This window comes from Pygoscelis adeliae, unplaced genomic scaffold (assembly GCF_000699105.1).
Source record: "Pygoscelis adeliae isolate BGI_AS28 unplaced genomic scaffold, ASM69910v1 Scaffold160, whole genome shotgun sequence".
Lineage (NCBI taxonomy): Eukaryota > Metazoa > Chordata > Aves > Sphenisciformes > Spheniscidae > Pygoscelis > Pygoscelis adeliae.
In genome coordinates, this window is record NW_008824035.1 from 3,060,630 (window position 1) to 3,067,729 (window position 7,100).

Sequence of the window (7,100 nt, forward strand, 5' to 3'; positions counted from 1 at the left end):
AAGGCATAAATTTAAACTTCCTGGACTTGCACTCCTGCATTTGGTTTTTAGTCCCTGCTCTAACAGATTGCTATCTAGAGATGAATAAATCAAGGGTAAGAGAGAATAACATGAATTTTAAATGATACTGGTAGAAGTGTCCTCCGCAGTTAAGGCAGTTTTATCTTCGTATGTGCTCAGAGTGAGCGCTACCATTTAGCACAACAGGAGCATACAGACAGTTGCTCCCCTTACAGACAGAGCTGAGAAACTGTACTGGAGATCTGTGACTGGTGGGAGGGAGATGAAAATGATGTGAAGTACTCAAAGCCAGTGCAGTCAAGGAGAAAGGAAGGAATCACATCGGTAAAATGGTGGTTTGCCAGTGATAATAATTTGCCTTCTTTTCCTGTGCCAGCTGTCAGATGTAAGCAGAGCACCCCTTCCTCTACTCTCACTGCAGCCTCCGTGGCTCCACGCCCTCCAGAGTTGGAGGTGCAGGACACAGAGGCCTTGGAGTTACCCTGATCCTTTCCAGGAGCAGGATGTTGTGGAGAGGTTCAAATGGGTGAGTGTGCAGCATCCATAAAGCCAGACAGGAGATATTTCATCCTATGATTATTCCAGCCATGAATCGGTATTTAATTACTGAATGACATGCTAATAGCTTCTTGTTCTACCCAGCAATCTAAACCATGTACCAATTTCTTCATGAAGCAGAGACAAGGCATCCCATTTGGAGCTGCCACATCCTATGTACATCTAGAGAAGCTGTGTGAAGGATCCTGTGCAACTGTGTACAAGGGGATCAGCAGGTGAGCAAGGACCACCAGTGCCACTATTGCCTTCCCAGTGCCTGCTGAAAACACACGTTACGGGAATCCGTAAGAATGAGCTTGAAGCTGGGGAATTCAGAGAACTTACAGGAAGATAAAGGCAAATTAAAAGTCCAGCTTTGCCTTTAACCAGGATATTCGCAAAACGCCGTCCCAATTTTTCAGGGAACTCCTCCACTACAGCCATGGAGGCTCCACAAAGACACTTTGCTCCGCAGCAGCATGCCAGGAGATTGACTGGCTGCACCAGGGAGGGAGCGAGGGTTTTCCTTGGAATGAGGGATCCCTGCATGATGGAAAAATTGGGGGTAAGGGCATGCTGCCATCACAAAGGGGCAGGAAAGCTGTGAGGGGGTAGAGTGGGAACACTGCCCAAAGCCATGCTCTAGCAATACCCGGTCAGCAGAATGGTGCTACTCTAGCCAGGTGGGCTGGCTCCTGATTCGCTGCTAATGAAGACAAGATGGAGGTGGTTTGTAATTCCTTTCTGAGCTTGGCCTGGGTGGGGCAGTGAGCCCTAGAAGTTTTGCTTGGGTAAGTGTGGAGCACCCCAGGAGACTGTTAATGTTGTTGTCATGCTGAGCACTGAGGTGTTTTGTGTGACCTTCCACTCTGACCTGACAAGATCAACGGCCAGTCGGTGGCGATGAAAGTGACCAGGCTGGAGGCAGAGGAGGGAGTGCCCTTTACAGCCATTTGGGAAGGTAAGACATAAAGAGCAGCTTCAAACATCGGTGAAGAGCGAGGGACATCATTCTTGAAGAGCTTTTGTTTTAACCTGAAAAAGCTCCATGTGACGTCTTCCTAGGTCCTTTCTTGCCTACTCAACGTGCTGGCTGTCCTCCCAAAACTCTTGGTTTCCTTATCCCCTCATGAAGGAGGTCTTTGTGCTGGGCTGCGTAAGCATATGATGGATGGAGGGGGAATCTGCTGGCTGGTGTATTCCCTCGTGACAGATGCATCTGAGCTTGTGATAAGGAAAGTGTCGGCTGCAGCCAGAGCGTGTCCTTTCTAGCAGTGTAGGGCCCTCTTACACCTCCTGCCTGCTACCTGCTCCGTAGTTGCTTCTCACTCCCATTTCTATACACTAGCACTGCACAGCAGTTTTTGGCGCTGTCGCATTGGACAGTTCTGGACTGGAAATGCCTTTTGCACCATGGTCTCTGCTTGCTGTTACCACAAATGGTGCCACTTTCCTGTGTGATGGCAGCTGATACCTGGAGCATCACAGATCCCAGCCTGAAGAGAAACACTTTCAATAAAACTGGTGTTTAATAACATCTATCATTTCAGCCTGGTGAGAAATCCTTTCTTTCGGTTGACTTTGTAGAGCACTGGGCAAAATGTCTGCAGCTTTCTCAATTTCTTTGAGAAAGAAATGCTTTTGTTTAAGTGCTTGATTTTGGCTGAATGTATTTACATGTCCCTACAGACCAAGTTCGCAAATGGCCTGGTTGATTAAGGCTTCTATTTTCATCTGCTCTACAGTCCCAAGAGGATCATAATCTGGTTTCTTCCTTATACAGAAATATGCAACCTTTGTGCCAGTCTGCTGTCTGGTATTAGCGAGACCTATCAATGTAAGAGGTCACACATACTTTGTTTTCTACTTCTTACTGCAGTTCAAGACTAGGGTTGATTTTGTCACCACGAGGATGGAGTGTCAGGGACCAGATGTGCCAGCTTTCACCGAGCAGCCCTAGCACAGAAGGACTCTCATACCAGTCAACTCGGAATAACGAGAGAGGTCAGTGGACCCACTCCAGGTTTATAACAGTGTAATTAAGATAAGAAAGTTTACAAAGTCCTTAGTCCAATTCTGGGTGAAAGCAGAGGGATACCTAAATATGCCTATTTACAGAATGGCTTGTGTTACAGTTTCCTATACACATTTGCTGTGGTGCTTTTGCTCTGCATTTACACTTGTAGCCCACCAGTAAAATAAGCCTTAAAAAGCTTTATCTACATAGAACTAATGATGCTCTAAAGATCAGCACCCCTTTAACATGCTCTACTGGACAGGCTGAGAGCCTTAACTTCATTCATTATGGGAGAAAACAAGTGTGATCCTATGAAGGGTCTACTTTAAATAGATCTTTTGTGTACTGCTGAGCTTTGCAGCATCTGACACCTCAAATTTACAATGTAAGTCAGTAGCGCAATCAAAGCACAAGATTTATTAACATGGTGCATTCTCTGCTACCCTGGAGGAATGGCACTCCCCTGACAAAGAGCCACTTCACTCCAGGAAGCCCCACAGAGACGAAATGCATTTAAAGCTCAGTTCTGGCTGTAGCACCTGACACCCCAGCAGGGGGTTGTAGAAGCAACCAAGTGGGGAGCAGTTCCCAGAGGCCTGATTCAGACACAGGAGCTGAATTCTCCATATTACTGTAGACCCTCTGTACTGCTCCTCTGGAGCAACAGCTCTGGTCATATGGGATTTTTGAGGAATCACAGAGCCAGGTTAGCTGCCCCTTTTCCGTAGCAGATGGGATCTAACCAGAGTATTTTTACTGGGTTCATAGGCAATTAGGTGCAATGTGGAGCGTCTTTATGGTTCATACTGCTGCGCACGGGAAAGATACTGATGGTAGCTAAATGGACTATCATCAGTACTAGAGGCAGTTTAGCTGCAGCAGCACCCAGCTCTGTGTAAGAACTATTTTACAATCTGTGCTGTTTCCAGTAGTTATGCCGAATCAGGCATCCCTTACTGCTCAGCAGTCTCAGTATTGACATATGCTTAGGCCACAGCTGTGTAATACAGTATATCTGGCTGTAGGGCTTTTAGAACCAGGTGAAATTGTGATGGTCACAAAAGGCAAAGTGCTAATCTAGTATAAATTTGCTTTGCCAGCATGAAACTCTTCAAATATCTTCTGCAGATTGTTTGAAAAACAAAAAGCAGCTTTTATCCAGGACCAAAACTCATTTGGCCTCCTATGGCCGGCCCAAGCTCTGTATTGTGTGCTTCGGCTAATTCAGCACAAACGAGATTGTATGCCCATACCTTATCTGAATGAAATTTGTAGCACTGTGTGGTCTGACAGAAAACTAATTTGGTTTTAATCAGCAGGGAAAGGTGAGTCTGGAGCAGCTCTGAGGCTACTCTGCTTATGTCAGAAGCTGAACTAAAATCTGGAGTCAGGGCCCCCTGTTTTTGCTGAGCTTTGGGGCTTCTGTCTGTGCAGAGTTTTGGTATAACAGCTGGCTTGGATTCTTCAGTAGTGCCAGGGATCTACAGGCAGAGTGATCCCAGCTCCACCACTTCCCCACATCCCTCCTCTGTACAGAGCTACAGCAGCTATTGTCTCAAACCTGTGGTAGCAAATGATGAAGCTGTGCATGCTCTTCCCCCATAAAGACTATCTTTGAGACTTTCTGCTGAGAAGCTGCCTTCATGAGTGTGTTGGCTGGAGCCTGCTTTATCATGAGAAACCTAACGCAAGGCTGAAAGGCTCAGAAGGCTGTAGCTTTTGTCTTAGCATCAGTCAGTGCTCTGTGGTCTATATGGAGGCAGAGACTCTTCCCTGTGCTGCCCTCTCCATCAGCACACCCTAGATGTGCTGAGACTTGGTGAAGGCAAGTCAGCACCTAAGGACCAGGGCCACACAGTAGCAATGATGCTTGTAGATGGTTAGGCCAAAAGAAAAAACGTGCCAAAGTTGTATAAATACAAACAAGTTACTGTTCACTCAGTGACTTCATCATCTCTGCTCTTTGAGTTTTAAACTGAAGAAAGTAACCAATATGCATTCTCCAAGCTAAAAGCATAGAGCTAAGTTCAGCTTAGCATCTACAGTGATTTCTTCTGGCAGATTTTTACACCCTGATATTGTGAAGCTGGAAGCTGATAGAAACTCAGCTTTCCCCAGAAGTCTCCTAAGAGCCCTGCTGAGGGCACATGCCAGGAGGTGGATGGGAGAAGGGTGAGAAGCTCAGTGACAGGCTGGGGGCTGCTGCATTCTGGCTCTGAGAGCTCCCAGCCCCTGCCTCTCGGCATTTGCCTTGAAGAAATTACTTCTCCTCAGCTGAGAAGCTGACAGCTGGGAACTGTGAACTGCTATTTCTGACAGAGGCAAGATCCCACCTCTGAGAGATGGACGGGTTCCTGCCAAGCCCGGAGCACTGGTGCTTCTCTAAGGAGCTGTTCCATCCTCCTCCAGACTCAGTAGCTGCTGCTTCTTACAGAGCTGCCAAGTTTGGACTGTTTCTCCCCAGTTTTTTATTTTCACTGCCTTGCTGTGTGCACTGTCTCCTTCCACTTCCATTAGCAGTGGTTAAGTTGATCTTCCTTTTGTGCTTCCCCAGCTTCTCTTCTCAAGCGTTTGAAACATGCCAACATTGTACTGCTTCGTGCCATTATCCAGACCAAGGAGACACTAACATTTGTCTTTGAGTACATGATGACTTGACCTTTTTCTGGCCTCCTGTGGAGCTAGTACTGGGAAGTACTGGGAAGTGGCTGCGTAATGAATTTACTGCGTTATGAGACACCTACAAAGAGACGAGTTGTAATCCTTTAGCGTAATGATTGATTTTCCTTCTCGATCTCCTGCTTTCCAGCCACACAGCCTTACTCTTTTCTTTCGTATATGTGACAGCTGTATGCAAAAATTATTCCACATCTTGTCTCCACCAGGGTGGCAGACACTATTTACCTCCATTTCTGCCTTAGCAACACAATAAAAGTACTGTTCTTGAGCCACAGCAAGGATACGAAATAATGATACGAGCTCATATCCCAGTTGGGGTCAGATTTGGCACTGACCCTAGGTGGCTCACCAAGCTGTGGGTTGCTCTCATGGGGAGGGCAGGATGCCAATAAAAATGTTCTCAGCATGAGTCTTGCTACTTCTGTTGCTTTTGCTGATAGCTATGAATGAAATTATAAGGAAAATACAGGGGCTATGTCTTCTTACTGCAGCTTTATGATGAATTCTGGTACAAGTATGAATTCTGTTAACTGTCAGCTTCAGGTCATAAACTGCTAGGGTGAGATAACAGGTCAGCCAGGTCCCTGATTTGACATAGCACTTAAGCATATCCTTGTGTGCTGCATCAGATCAGATGTTCGCCAAGGTGAAAGAGACACCTTTGTAGTGGTTGCATATTTTTTCCATTTACAGAAGAGGCACTTTGGTAGAAGGATTTTACACTAGTAGCTTTGCCTCAAGATCTCCTCTTTTATTTAGCACACAGATCTAGCACAGTACATGGGCCAGCATCCTGGAGGACTTCATTCGTACAATGTTATGGTGAGTTCCTTAAAAGACTAGTATCCCTTAAAGCATGAGGAAGTGTAATTTTCCACTATGTATGGTCATTGTAAATTGCTTGCTAATATTTATTTGTTCCATGTATGACAAACACTCTGGAGAAAAGCTGCCTTTGATAAAGATGTAATAACCTCCCTTCCAGTCTCCAAAGCCTTTTTTCGGTTAGCCCCTCTTCCCATTTTTTGAGCCTGCAAGAGGACATTCGGCTTTTGTGAACAATGACATCTTGTGGCAAGAAAATCTGTCTCTACACAGATTTGTATCCTCTTATCATTAGAATACATTATTCACCTCTCTACTTAAAAACTCTCAAATCTCACTCTCTCCTCATCTGGAACTATCTTCATATTTACAGTAATTTAAATCCCTTTGTTTCTACTACAGCTTTTTGGGATTGGTTGACTGGACCTGAGCACAGGTGAAGATGTACCCTTACTTTATAGACTGATGTTATAATAGTCTCCTACTCTCCTTCACATCTAATTAATTTTCAGGATTGTTGCTGTACAACAGCAAACTTAAGGTTTCAGTGCAGATGTCCTGGGTCCTTTCAGTGAATGCCTGGGTCATTTTCCTGAGCAGCTTCAGTTAATTTATATTATAGCTGTCAGGAATAACTTTGTATCATATCAAACTGCCTATTCATCTGACTTTGTCAGATCTCTCTGAAGTTCTTCACTGTCACTTCTTATCACGGCTAATCTAAATACTTCTGTCATCTTCAAATGTTGCCACCTTGTTCACATCTTTTTCCAGATAGTTGTTAAGCAACACCAATTCTAATGAAGTTTCTTGGGGCCCCAGATTTGAAACATCCTTAAAGCTCAGATATGTCCAAGATGCAGTGTTGTAGTTTTGGCACAGATCTCAAGGGCTCTGCTACCAGGCGGGCTTGTAAAGCCCATGGAGTACGTGGCTGTAACATGTACTCACTGGCATTTCTGTGAGTAAACACTAGCCAGCTGCTCTGCTTTCCTGTCCAAAATCCTCATTGTCAGCAGGA